We start from the raw sequence: 14527 nt of genomic DNA on the forward strand, positions 1-14527 counted from the left end.
TGGGGAGAGTGTGGCAGGATTGGACATATGGAAAGAAATTTGAAAAGGTTAAAGGACAACTTGGGGATTTAGCCAATTGAATTCCATCCCTCATGATGGGAATTGGTTATACATTGAATACAATGTAATAGTAACGATGAACTTAATATTAACTAGCATTAAATAGTGTTTTAAGATTTGCAAAGTGATTTTAAAAGATTTGCTCAAAGTTTTGTTAATGAATGTCTACTTTGTAGTTTTCTCCCCAGTTCATTTCCACACTTGCTCAGTTTTAAAACATTTCTCTTTAACATCCTCTTTAACTAGAAATAGTCAGAAATCCCTCCTTTCTACGTTCCCTGAAATCATTATAATTATGGAATCAGAAGATTGAAATGGAACTTAAGAGATCATCTGCTTCTAAGTAAAGGATATAGCTATAATTCTAAAGTCTTAATCTTAAACTTCCTAGATAGTAGACCTGTAAAGAACCTTGGTAAACTCCAAAGTAAGAAAACTGAAACCAAGAGAGATGAAGGAATTTATTTCAAGGACCTAAAGACAGAGAGTGATAAAACTGGAACCAACATCCTGATTTCTGATCTTGTCCCTTATCCTCTTTGCACCATGCCATGCTGCTACACTGAATTCTAAGTCTGGTTCATTTTACTGATGCATAAACCTGGTAAGATTTTGAACATTTGCCAACATCAATTCTTAACCCTCAGATTCTAGAAGGTCAGTTGAAAAAGACTTAGCTCAGATGTTGAGGAATGAATTGTTCACAGATGAAAGGGACTAGGTGAAACCTCAGCAATTTCCAGTGAGACAGTAGGTGAGAAGAGAGGGGTCCTAAAAAAAAAAAATAGAAAATTCTGAAGTTTAAGTATTAGTGAAGTGAAAGTATTCATTTAATCAATATTTATTGATCATATCTGCTCCAAGACTTCATCATTGCCTGGAGTTGCATTGTCCAGAGTCTAAATCAGCAGAATGTGTAAGCTCTGGCAGGTCCTACCAAGGTGGAGACTTAGTAATATCAACATAGCCAATGGATTTGAAATTAGGAACATCTGAAGAGTATGAGGGTATGCAGAGCTTGTGGAGCCCTTTTCAGGTTTGCTCTTCCGCCTTTGATGTCTCCCTCACATTTAACTGTCACCCATGGCTTAATGAAGTTGCCACACCCTGGTAAAACCATCTCAACAGATAGGCTAAACCAAGTTGAGGATGACTGAAAGACCTCAGATCTGCTGAGTCAGGGGATTGTCTACCCCAAGCAAATGACTTCTCAGGCAGAATGGTCAGATGAAAGCGATTTATCCCAATGACCATGAAGGCAACTGAAGCAGGTGCTATGGGGTGCTTAGAGACTGGTCAAATATCAAAGATTCCAAGGTCATCTGCTGTATCCCAAGTTAACACCAGTCCTGACTTTTGTCTTGCCACTGGACTTTGATGACTGGAAGAAGGATGAACAAAAGCAAAGGAAGAACTGACTTCAAAGCCCACCTTCAACACTTCATTGTGTAACACTGGGCAAATGACCTGCTCTCTCATTTCCTCATCTTTAAAGTGAGGGGATTGGATTTATTAAAAGTTTTTTTTAGTTTTTTTGCAAGGCAAATGGGGTTAAGTGGCTTGTCCAAGGGCCACACAGCTAGGTAATTATTAAGTGTCTGAGACTGGATTTGAACACAGGTACTCCTGACTCCAAGGCTTGTGCTTTATCCACTGCACCACCTAGCTGCCCCTTGTTAAAAGTTTTCAAAATTCCTTCTAGGTCTACATCTAATGACCTTGTATAGCTTTCATCAGAGGACATCCTTAGCTAGGTTCAGACAGGCTCATTCCTACAGGAGTGCATTTGTTGACCAGATTAAAAAAAAGCAACTCACGGTGCCATTTTGTAAGGTACAAAAAAGTCTGTGATCTGCTATAGTGAAAGGAGAGCCCACATTGATTTCATTACAGACTTTTTGAAGTATAAAGTGCTGAATTATTGATACTGTGCTTCCTTTCTATTGGAAACTGAGTGTGATTTAATGAACCACCTAAATAATTAAGTACTATAGCTTTTGGGGGGATTATCTTTTTTAAGAAATAATTTTAGGAAATCCTTGGCACTTAAGTTATGTATATGTATATGTGTGTGTATATATATATATATATATATGTGTGTGTGTGTGTGTGTGTGTGTGTGTGTACACATATACAAACATACACATAAATGTGTATATATATGTGTGTGTGTGTGTTTGACATATACATATAATCTTATTCATTCATTGTTTATATCCTTGCCTGGAATTATTTTCTAATAATTTTACATTTATAGATCTTATTTTGTGGTGTAATAGAAAGAGCTTTAGAGATATGGATCAAAATAACAGAGTTAGTAGGCCTAGGTTTGAATTTTTTCTCTACCACATGTTATCTGTGTGACCTTGGGAAAATTACTTAATTTCCCTAGACCTCAATTTCCTTATCCACAAGAATGTTGTTTTCTTCTAACTCTAAAGTATAGGTATCAAACCTTTTTGTTCTTTTGGGCTGCATTGCCCAGCAATGTCAAAGTCCACGTATAGAATTTATTATTTCTTTAAGACTACAGTGTAATATGTTACCAATGAATATAATAATTAAATGTAATAATGCTGCATGAATGGGCTTTGAGGGCCCCATGCAACCCCTCAGGTTGGACACACATACTCTACAGGATCTAGTATACTCGTTGAGTCTTTTCTAAGTCTCTCCACCCCATCATATATCCCCACAACAAGAATTCAGTAATATCAGGTGGAGTCATTAAAAAGTATAGTCTCTGTTTCATTTGTGTGTGTTTTGATATGCTTATACCAGGGTCCAGAATATGGAATGGCCTGTTTTATTTGTAGCTCTTCAAAAGTGATAGGCTGAACAGTTCATACTGAGAAAACAGTAGATGAAAAACAATCTTGCCCTGGTAGGTAGGTGCTATTCTCCCCATTTTGCAGTGGAGGAAACCAAGGCAAATAGAAGTTAAATGAATTGTCCAAGGTCACGTGGCTAGTATCTGAAAGCAAATTTTGAAATAAGGTCTTGCTGACTCTAGACCCAGCTCTCTATTCACTCAACCTGTTTCTAGCTACTTTATTAAAACCTTTAATAGGCCCAGTAGTGATTTGACCCTCATTTGAACTTCTAGAACTTTTTTTAATGGACTTTTCTTATATACTTGGCATATTCAAATATGTGTCCACCATGGGGAAAGGGGAGGTAAAGGAGGGTGGTAGAAAAATGTGGAACTCATAAATTTGCAAATGGTTGGTCCAATGTTGAAATACTACCATTACATATAATTGTAAAAATAAGATTTCAATTAAAAATAATGTTCATCTATCCTATCTCATAACTTTTTTTTTGCAAGGCAAATGGGGTTAAGTGGCTTGCCCAAGGCCACACAGCTAAGTGTCTGAGACTGGATTTGAACCCAGGTACTCCTGACTCCAGGGCTGGTGCTTCATCTCATAACTTGTAAAATGGAGTGAGGGTGGGGTGTCAGTGTTAATGTAAGGTATGTGGTCAATGCAGAGGAAACAGATTAATTATAGACCATATTTCTCTTAACATTTCCCCTACTCAAGGAGGAAATTTCTCTGAGATCAAATCTGGATTGTACATGTTAGGTCCATTGATCCAGTTACCAAATGGCTCAGTCTTTGTTGAGATTTTGATTGTTTCCCTGCACTGCTTCCTAGGGCTCCTGGCTTTACTTCTTAGTGGCTCCTGTGTGAACCTGTGAGCCAGAGTTTTGATGCCAAATAGAGGGATACTTATGGTTCATTTTGTGGGTGATGGAATCATCAATTTTCTAAGGAGGTTAAGCAAGATTAGATTTAATTCACTGGTTGCACAGACTATTTACAAACCACCACAAAAAGTTCCTAACTTAAGGTCTTTTGGAGAAGCAGCTAGATAGTTTTTTTTTAATTTATTTTTTATTCTCATTTTGTACAAATGTTTTTTTTACATTAATAAAATATACTTGTTTACAAGTAAACAAAATACCCCTCCCCCCTTAATATAGATAGATTTGCTTGGGCAAAAAAGTAAAGGGGAGAGAAAAAAAATTAAAATAAAAAAACTAATAGTAATAATTGTAGGTATGGCCAGGTGGTGCAATGGACGAAGCACCAGCTCTGGAGCCACGAGCACCCGAGTCCATATCCAGCCTCGTAAACCCAATAATCACCCAACCATGTGACATGCAAGCCACCAGATCCCCACTGCCCTGCAAAAACCAAAAAGAAGAAAAAAAAAAGACCCAAAATAAAATAAAATAGTAATGATAGTAGGGGTGGCAGACAGCATTGGCCCTTGAGCCAGGAGCACCTGGGTCCGAATTTGGCCCCAGACACCCAAAGATCACCCTGCTATGTGGCCCCAGGCAGGCCACCCAGCCCCACTTGCCCTGCACCCTTCCCCAAATAATAACAAAAAATGTGCTTCAGTCTTCGTTCCAACACCATCAACTCTGTCACGGGTGGATCACATTCTTTATGATAAGTCCCTCACAAAAGTTACTTCCATATCTTTCCACCATTGCCATTGCTGATTGCAACTCCCTCCTCGTATTTCTCCACTACCATGTGCTATATTTTCTCTCTCCTTTCACTCTGACTCTGCTGTAGGGTAGCTGAGTGGCGCAGCAGACAGATCCCTGGTCTTGGGGCCAAGAAGCCCTGAGCCCCCATACCACCCCTTAGGCCCAGAATCCACCTGGCCCCATGGTCCTGGGCAGGCCTTCCAATCCCAGCCCCTTGCAAGAAGTAAAAAAGAAAATGGGTTATATCTGACCACTGTCCCCCCATGGTCCATCCATCCTCTCCTCCTTTATTCACATCCCCACCCCTTCCCCCTGCTCCCCCCTCCTTCTTACTCCAGTTGTCTATACTCCATTGAGTATATTTGCTGTTTCCTCTCCTAGCCATCTCTGATGAGAGCAAAGGTTCCCTCATTCCCCCTTGCCGCCCCCCTTCCATATCATTGCAATAGCTCATTGTAATAAAAAAAAATCTTATTATGTGAAATATCTTGGACTATTCCCCCTCTCCTTTTTCTTTTTCCCATTACATTTCCCTTTTTTTTCTATTGACTCCATTTTTACACCATATTTTATCTTCGAATTCAGCTTTCTCCTGTGCTTCAACTATAAAAGCTCCCTCTACCTGCTCTATTAACTGAGATGGTTCATATGAATATTATCAGTATCATTTTTCTATACATGCAGTTTATCCTCATTAAGTCCCTCATATTTCCCCCCTCTCCTCCAATCTCCATGCTTCACCTGAGTCCTGTATCTGAAGATCAAACCTTCTGTTCAGCTCTGGCCATTCCAAAAGGAACCTTTGAAATTCCCCTGGTTCATTGAAAGTCCATCTTTTTCCCTGGAAGAGAACATTCAGCCTTGCTGGGTAGTTCATTCTTGGCTGCATTCTAAGCTCTTTTGCCTTCCGGTACATTATATTCCAAGCCCTATGAGCTTCCAATGTACTTGCTGCTAAGTCCTATGTGATCCTGACTGCAGCTCCACGATATTTGAACTGTGTCCTTCTGGCTGCTTGTAATATTTTCTCTTTGACTTGGGAGTTCTGGAACTTGGCTATAATATTCCTGGGGGTTGGTTTTTTTGGGGATCTCTTTCTCGGGGGGATCGGTGGATTCTCCATTTCTATTTTGTCCTCTGCTTCTAGAATATCAGGGCAATTTTCCTGTAGTAATTCTTTGAAAATGATGTCAAGGCTTTTTTCCTGATCATGACTTTCAGGTATTCCAATAAATTTCAAATTATCTTTCCTAAGTCTGTTTTCCATATCAGTTGTTTTTTCAATGAGATATTTCACATTTTCTTCTAATTTTTTATTTTTTTGGTTTTGAAGTATTGATTCCTGATTTCTGGTAAATTCATCAATCTCCCTGAATTCTATTCTTTGAAGGATTTGTTCTCCTCAGAGAGTTTTATCTTTTTCCATCTGGCCAATTTTGCTTTTTAAAGCATTCTTCTCCATAACTTTTTGAACTGTTTTATCCATTTGACCTAAGCTGGTTTTTATCATGCTATTTTCTTCAGCATTTTTTTGGATTTCCTTGACTAAGCTGCTGACTTCATTTTCATATTTTTCCTGCATCTCTCTCTCCTTTCTTTACCCAGTTCTTCCAACTCCCTCATTTGATTTTCAAAGTCTTTTTTGAACTCTATCATAGCCTGAGCCCAATTTCTGTTTTTCTTGGAGTCTTTAGATGCAGGAGCTTGTGCTTCCTCATCTTCAGACTGAGTATTTTGATCCTTCTTGGGTTCATTTGCAAAATATTTCTCAATAGTCTTCCTCTTGTTTCTTTGCTTGTTCATTTTCCCAGCCTAAGCCTGTTTTTTGGGGTGCTTCCTGAGCTTTTGGGACACTCCAACAAGGGTCTCAGTGTGTGAGGTTCTGTCCTCCCTCCTGGTCTGTGAATGACCATAAGTGCCCCCCTCTGCCACGGGCCGAGGTGCCCTGTTCTATGGGGGGGCCTAGACTGTGATCAGGATCTCAGTGTGGTCAGAGCCCCAGAGTCCTGTTCCAGGGGCAGAGTACAGAGCTGGGCAGTCTCTCTTCACTCCCCCTCCCTCAGCTCAATGGGCTCATGCCCTGGGGCCTCCTGCTTACTGGCTCTACCTGCTTCTGTTTCCGGGTCTAGGCTGCAGTAAGACCAAGCTGCTGGCTGTGTGCCCTGAGGCCTGGGCTCCACATGCTCGCTCTGGCAGAGGTCTCCCGCTGTTCCCCCACTTTGTGCCTGGTGCTTCCTGGGGTGCAGCTCAGGAGACTTCCCTGCTGCTGTGAGCTGAGACCCTCAGCCCCCTGGGTTGCCTCCAGGAGGCTGAAGTTCTTTTGCTGGGGCCACCCCTCAGGTGGGCCGCCCCTCCGACCCCAGGGAGCAGAGCCTTTCTGCTCTTTTCCAGGTTACCTTGAGTAGGAGAACTGCCTCACTGGGTCCCTTTGTGGGTTCTGTCTCTCAAAAGTTTAGAGTCCTTAGTTTATGAGTTTTTATCAGAGAGCTCCTAAGACTCCATCCCTTCTTGTCGCCATCTTGGCTCCGCCCCCTATATAGGTTCTTAAAGGAGATAATAGTTACTAAGGAGATAGTTTGTAAGGTAATAATAAAGTTAGGCAAAAGCAGTTGAGAGAATAGCAAAAGGCATAGTCATTTTAAAGAGATAGTTACAAGTTGGGGAAGGAGGTGAATAATAAAGCAAATTAAGCAAAAAAAATTAAGTGAGAATAGTAAAGGCAGTAGTCAAGTTTAAGGGAGAGAAAGGAAATTTAGTTCAACATAGATCCAGCTGCATGGAGCTGGGGTCATATTGGTCCATCTTAGAGAAAGGAAGAGGAGGAGGAGAAACCAGAAGAGCTCAGAAAAGAGAGCAAGCTTGGGCAGAACCTTGCTCAAATACATTTCTGTAGTGGTATGGGGGGGGCGGGGAGAATAAGGGTGGTGCTTGAGGAATGGTTTAGCACCTGGCTATAAGTATTCTCCAATGTCTTGCCACAGGAGTGGTCCCCAAGGAGTGGCTGATACCTGACAACCCTCTCTGAGCATGAGTTGTATTCATTAGTACTCCACATAACTCCTACTGCAAAGGGCATGACCAAGATCAGCCTTACTATTAAACTCTATATTGACAAGAAATGGAGTTCACAGAGAGCCAATACTGAATGGAAAACACTTCCACAGTACAGAAAAGTTTCAAAAACAAAAGGATTACAATATTTCTATTTCCAGAGTTCCCCTGTTAAAGTTTAATCTTATGAGGTTTATTTCTCCAGATTACAAATGATACATCTCTATTTAGTGGTCCAAGCAGAATCTCATCTGGGAGCCTGCACCCCTTGGATGCTACTTCATCTGATTCTAGGATGCACTTCTGATACCCCCTCAAGTAAGACCTGCTAAGCCAAGAGAGAGTTCTGTATCTCCTTTTCAGCTGGAAGTAATTTCAGAAGAAAAGAGACCTTCACCCCAATTCCCAAAATAATTTGATCCTGAATTGTTTGAGTGGGGAATGAATTAGAGGAAATGTTAGACCAAAAAATATGTTAAATGATTATTCATCTGCTTCCCCTATCCATTGTTCATGTTATTGAACCCATTGTTCAAGTTATTGATATTAGTTTGAAGAACTTTAAGTACCTTTGCCCCTTCCTGAAATCCATTCAGCAAAATAATGGCCCCTACCCTAACCTTGAAAGGATTGAATCTTTGAGCTGTTGCACCTCATCAACATATCTCTGTTCTCTGAGTTACCCACCCCTACCTGAGTCTCCCTGCATCTTACATCCTCCTTAAAAGCTCACTCACTCCTCAGTTGTCTTCCTTTGGGAGGCCAGCCTGCTCTGGGAGAACGTGACCCCCCCCCCCCCCATAACCTCTCATGCTCCTATACCTTTACTCTCATGGCAGCTTAGTTTGCATAGGGTTCAGTGGTCCCTGCCTTTATAGTCTTCTTTCCCCTTAGCTTCTGTTTATCAGAGCAATAGTTAAATCTTTTTGTCCCTAAAATGGCTTCTGGGTCAGAGTTGATCTTTTGCATGAATTCTTTTATGTTCTTTAGCCTAAACCTTTAGCTGGTGACATTTCCCCTGTAACAATTAGAATTTGGAACAGGTTTTTGGTAAATAATTTTCATTTGAATATGCTTCCAGGTGGGATTACTCTCCATTGGCACCACTATGATAAGAAGGGAGTACTTGTTCTTAGGGCAAAGTGGAAGACTTCCTTCTAATGGGAATTTATATGTAAAATACATTTTAAAAGTAAAATATTCATATTTTAGATATTGCCTGTTTTGGTACTCAATAAGGAGGCAATGTGGTACATTGGAAAGAATGATGGATTTGGATTCAGTGACTACCAAAGATCATCTCTGATCTTGGGCAAGGGATTAATCTCTCTGGGCCTCAGTTTTCTCATTTGTTGATTGAGTTGGCCTCAATGATCTCTCAAGTATCTTCTAATTCTTTTTTTTTTTCCAGTTGCTGGTTGTTTGGAATTTTTTTGCATGTGAAAATACTATGAATATTCAAAAAAGACCATTCTAGATTGATAAGAGCCCCCCTCCACAAATGCATACATACATACATACATCTCTCCTCTTTTCCTCCACCTATCTCAAGCATACATGTAAATACACTCTCATGCAAGTGCACGTACACACACAAACACACAAACATACAAGTAGGTCAAGTCCTCTAGACACCACAAATCAAGATTCTCTTCTAAGGAGGGAAAAGAAGCAGTGATTGAAGAGTATCCAAGAGTTGTCTGCTGGTGCATCTGCTTCTAGGTCCAAGAAGAGAAGGGTGATTTGACAGGAGTTTTGTATTCAAAAAGTCATAGGTTGAGAGAAGAGGTTTACAAGGTCCCTCAAGAGGCCTCCATCCTTCTCCATTTCAGTATTTCTTCATGTAAACAAATGCATGAAGTTGCATCTGTTTTCAGAAGGGCTATGATCTGGCTATTTAGATTGTTTCTGGGCTTTCCGAGATCTCCTCTAACCTCTGTTCGATCATTAATTTGAGTACCGTATGTTTGCGCATTAGTTTCTTTACTTCTCTGTCTTCTTCCTCTTTGAGTTTTTGAATGAAACTCTTGAAGACAGGCATCTCAAATTTTATGTACTGGGCCACATCATAGGTGACCTCTTCCACTTGGTCCTTCTCCATAAGGAAGACTTTAGAAACCTGTTCACATGGGCCTTGGAGGATTCTGGCAATCGGGATAATCTGTGACCTTTAGCTTCTGTTTCTCTCCACTGGTATGAACAATATATAAAGCAAATTCCTCAGCAGAATTCTCAATCCTAAATTTATTGAGCAGGAGCTTGAGGACCTAGGGTGTTGTCATGGTGCTGTTAATCCTGATATTGGTGACGGAGCCATAGGCCAGAGTGAACACAGATGTCTTGTGGTTGTAAAAGTGGCCATTAATGGAGAAACGGTGCTGCTTGATGCGCCGCTGGTCACTAGGGGTGTGCACATTGCCACGGCGCCAAATCCCAACATTACCGTGGGTCCTCATCAGCTGAGGAGTGTCTTCTTGTAGGCGCTTCAGATCTCTGGTACCTGTTGGGCTTAGTCTCCTGACACTTCCAGGGGCTGCATCTGTGTCTGTTATCTGAATCTCTGGGATGGCAGCAGGTTTCATGATGGACCCATGAGCTCCCAGGTTGCAGCCAGAGTACCAGGAGGAAGAGGAGGGAGGAGGCCTGATCTGTTCATTCTCATCTTGCATCTGCAAACAGATAGGCTGGCGCAGGCCCCAAAGATGTTCAATAATCCTTCCACAATAAACTCATCTTCTTCCTCTCGGTGCCATAGCTGCAAGTTCTGACCCTCGTAATATAAATTGTAGGTCTTCAGATGTACCAGAAGTTCATTTTTGGATATGTATTTATCTTGTCCACATGAGACTAGAGCGGTCTGGCTACAATAATCCATTCTCAATGCCTTCTTTCATTAAGAGAAGAGATCTGCTCAAGGACAGGAAGCATCTAATATGATTTAAAAGTAGATCACACAGGGGCGGATAGGTGGTGCACTGGACAAAGCACTGGCCTTGGAGTCAGGAGCACCTGGGTTCAAATCCGGCCTCAGACACTTAATAATTACCTAGCTGTGTGGACTTGGGCAAGCCATTCAACCCCACCTGCCTTGCAAAATCCATGCATCCCGGGCTAGCAGGGGGCCCTCGGGGCCCTGGCCCACTTCAGGCCGGCAGGTCCGGCCCCTCTGTCCTCGGGAGGGCTCTCGGGGCAGCTTCGGGGAGACGGAGGGCCGCCCCAGCCTCAGGCCGCCGCCCTCCCTGCTCCATATCTTCTAATTCTTAATCTATTATCTATGACTTAGAAACTAACTTGGAAATAATGTGGTGTAAAAGACAGGGTTGATTTTTTCATTTGGAAGACCTAGGTTCAAGTCCCAAATCTGATTCTTTCTGCCCTGTAATCTTGGGAAAATCTTTTAGCCCTCCTGAGCCTCAGTTTACTTATTTTTATTTTAATTATAATTCTTTGTTCTGTGAATTTTCTCTTTATCTTGAATATAGCTTGCTTGTATATATAGTTTTTTTGTATGTTTCTCTTTAGATTGTGAGCTCCTCAAGGGCAGGAACTTTTTTTGGTCTTTCTTTGTATTCTTAACTTTTGCACAGTGCTTGATGGAAAGTAGGCAGTTTAATGTTGATCAGTCATTTCATTCATGATCAATTCTTCATGACACCATTTGGAATTTTCATGAAAAAGACACTGTTGTGGTTTGCCATTTCCTTCTCCACTTCCTTTTATAAAAAAAAGGAAATTGAGGCAAACAGGATCACACAGCTGGTAAGTGTCTGAGGCCAGATCTGAACTCAGGAAGATGAGTCTTCCTGATTCTAGGCCTTGAGCTCTATCACCTAACTGCCCCCAAAACAATTAAAAATGTTTATTAACTGAATGATCTATAAAATTATCGATTCGGACTCTGACCTCCAAAGTCTTTTTTTTAATTTCAAATGAATGGCTACTATTGGCATCAAGCAGGACCTAAGGGACAAGTATATTTTGGGTTTGGAATGCCTCATACCATATAAAATAGAATATGGAACTGGAGTTCCTATATAGAACTGGAAGTTACCTTTTTGTTCAACTCATTCTCATTTTACAGATGAAGAACATAAGACCAATAAGTTAAATTTATTGCCCAAGGATAAAATTCTCCTAAGCTAGACACCATAATTCCAGTCGCTCCCTTGTCCAGTCCATCCTATAGATGGTTAATTTGATTTGAACACCACTTTAATAATGTCATTGCTTTGTTCAAGAATCCATATTGACTTCCCATTGATTATTGGATGAAGTTCAAACATCTTGATAAGTCATCTAGAAGTGATAACATCAAGCTGGTATAACTGATCTCTAAGATCATGTACATCTCACTATCTTAGAATAAGTCATTTTGGGATTTAGAATTTTCTAATGTCTGCTAGATGGTGAGAACATTAAATGGTGAAAACATTAAATTTTACAATAAATTTCTCCTTTGTCTTGAAAATGGGGTCCACAAAAAACTGGGGGTAAAATGCAAAAGACTGAGAAAATGCACCTGTCAGTTCATTGAAGGCATAGCCTAAGAACTAACTTCTCCATTGTGAAGGAACACTCAAGACTAATAGCAGTCTTTAATGTGTGAGTTTCTGCACTTGTGCTCACCTAAAATGAGCTGTGAAAACCAAGACTAAGACTGTCTTAGTCAAACCCAGATAGGGAATTGCCTGATTCAGATCATGATAGTATAAAGAACAAATTCTGCCATTAATTACCTAGAGCAAGTCACTTAAGTTCTGTAGGGCTTAACTTCTACTTTCAGGTGGTTGATAAATTCTGGAGCCCTTATCTATTCCAAAATTCTGTGATTCTTTCATGATATACTTTAAATCTCTTTTTGTTGACTGTTGGGACTGTTTTGTTAACTGGGAGTTGAGCGTCTCAGTTCAACCCAATTTTGAGCTGAGACTACTAGAGGACTGCCCTGAATTAGGCTCAGCCCACAACACCAGACATGGTCTGTACTTTAGCCAGGATGGCTAAGCTTGTTGCTTATCCATAGCATCTAGTTGTTATCTCTGTGCCTTCATAAGGCTCTTCCTCAAGCCTGGGATATATTCCTTTGTTACTTCTGTCTCTGTCTTAGAATGAATCCAAGGTTCAACTCAAGTGACTATTCTAAAAGGGCCCTCATTTTTTTTTAACATTTTATTTGTTTTCCAATTACATACAATAGTAATATGTACCCATCATTTTTTGCAAGGCTCTGAATTCTACAGTCCCCTCTACCCCTCCCCCCGAAGGCTGTCTGATAGTCTCTACATTGTTTCCATGCCATACATTGACGTAAATTGAATGTGTTATAAGAGTAAACATAACCCCCTCCAAGAAGATGAGAAACCTCAAAAATAGAGAGAAAAAAAATTGTACTTGAGTCTGTTCAGATTTCAATGATTCTGTCTCTGGGGTGAGTTGCTTTCTTTATCATAAGTCCACCAGAGAAGTTGGTTCAATATTTTTCCCACAGTTGCTATTACTAGCTGTACCTCCACTCTATTTCTTCCCACTCTCATTTATTCAATTCTCTCTCCTTTCATTCTGGCCCCTGTCCATAAGTGTGGTGCATCTGAGTACCCTCTCCCTCTCTTCTATCACCTATTCCTCTCTTCCTTCCCCCTATTCCCCCTCATCCCATCCCTTTCCTCCCATCCTTCTCCAGGGCAAGATATATTTCCTCACCCTATTAAGTGTGTATGTCATTTCCTCCCTGAGCCATTTCTGAATACAATGAAGGCTCACTCATTCCCCCTTGCCTTCCCCACCCCCACTTCATTGAAGAAGCTTTTTCTTGACTCTTATGTGAAATCTCTCAGCTTCTTCATCTCCTTTTCCTTCCAGTACTTTCCCCCATCACCCACTGACTCCATCCCTTTACCACATCATACCATTATATTCCACTCCTTCCTGTGTCCTGTCTATATGTACTCCTTCTAACAGCTCTTCTAAATGAAAAAGTTCATATGAGTTATCAATATCTTCTTCCTGTACAGGATTTCAAATAGTTCAACATCATCAAGTTCCTCATAGTTAGTCCCTCTCTTCTACTCCCTCTATGGTTTACCGGAGTCCTGTACTTGGAGATCAGGTCTGGTTGTCTCAATAGGAAAGTTTGAAAGTCCCCTGTTTCATTGAAAGTCCATCTTTTCCCCTGAAAGGACATTCAATTTTGCTGGGAAGTACATTCTCAGTTGTAAACCAAGATCTTTTGCCTTCCAGAATATCACATTCCAATCCCTATGAGCCCTTAATGTAGATGCTGCCAGATCCTGTGTAATCCTGACTACGGAGCCTCAGTAGTTAAATTGCTTGTTTCTGGCAGCTTTTAGAAATTTCTCTTTGATTCGGGAGTTTGGGAATTTGGCTATAATATTCCTGGAAGTTTTTCTTTTGGGATCCCTTTCAGGCGGTGACTGGTGAAATTCTTTCGATTTCTATTTTACCCTCAGCTTCCAGCATCTCAGAGCAATTTTGCTATATTCTTGAAAAATGAAGTCTAGGCTCTTCTGGTTGTGGCTTTCAGATAGCCCAATAATTTTAAAATTATTTCTTCTGGATCTGTTTTTGAGGTCAGTTGTTTTTCCAATGAGATATTTCACATTTTCTTCTAATTTTTGGCTTTTTTGGAAGTGTTTTATTTCTTCCTGATTTTTTGCAAAGTTGTCAGCTTCCTTTAGTTCCATTTTGCATTTGAAGGAGTTATTTTCTTTAGAGAGCTTTTTTATCTCCTTTTCCAGCTGGCCAATTCTGCTTTTTAAGGTGTTCTTCTCATTTGCCTTTTGTTTTTCTTTTTCCATTAGGTCTAAACTGGTTTTTAACAAATTATTTTCTTCTGTATTTTTTTTTTGTATATCTTTCACCAATCTTTTGATTTGGCTTCCATGATTTTTC

General features: G+C 40.5%; 1 protein-coding gene and 1 pseudogene across 1 annotated transcript in view; one reads left to right on the forward strand and one right to left on the reverse strand.

Annotated features, from left to right (window-relative positions):
* Positions 1-14527, forward strand: part of IRF2 (interferon regulatory factor 2) — a 174314-nt gene that overhangs the window by 2067 nt on the left and 157720 nt on the right. The gene's annotated exons all lie outside the window — the stretch shown is intronic.
* Positions 9175-10520, reverse strand: LOC141517640 (ras association domain-containing protein 2 pseudogene; annotated as a pseudogene).

The sequence above is a fragment of the Macrotis lagotis genome, chromosome 3 (assembly GCF_037893015.1).
Source record: "Macrotis lagotis isolate mMagLag1 chromosome 3, bilby.v1.9.chrom.fasta, whole genome shotgun sequence".
Lineage (NCBI taxonomy): Eukaryota > Metazoa > Chordata > Mammalia > Peramelemorphia > Peramelidae > Macrotis > Macrotis lagotis.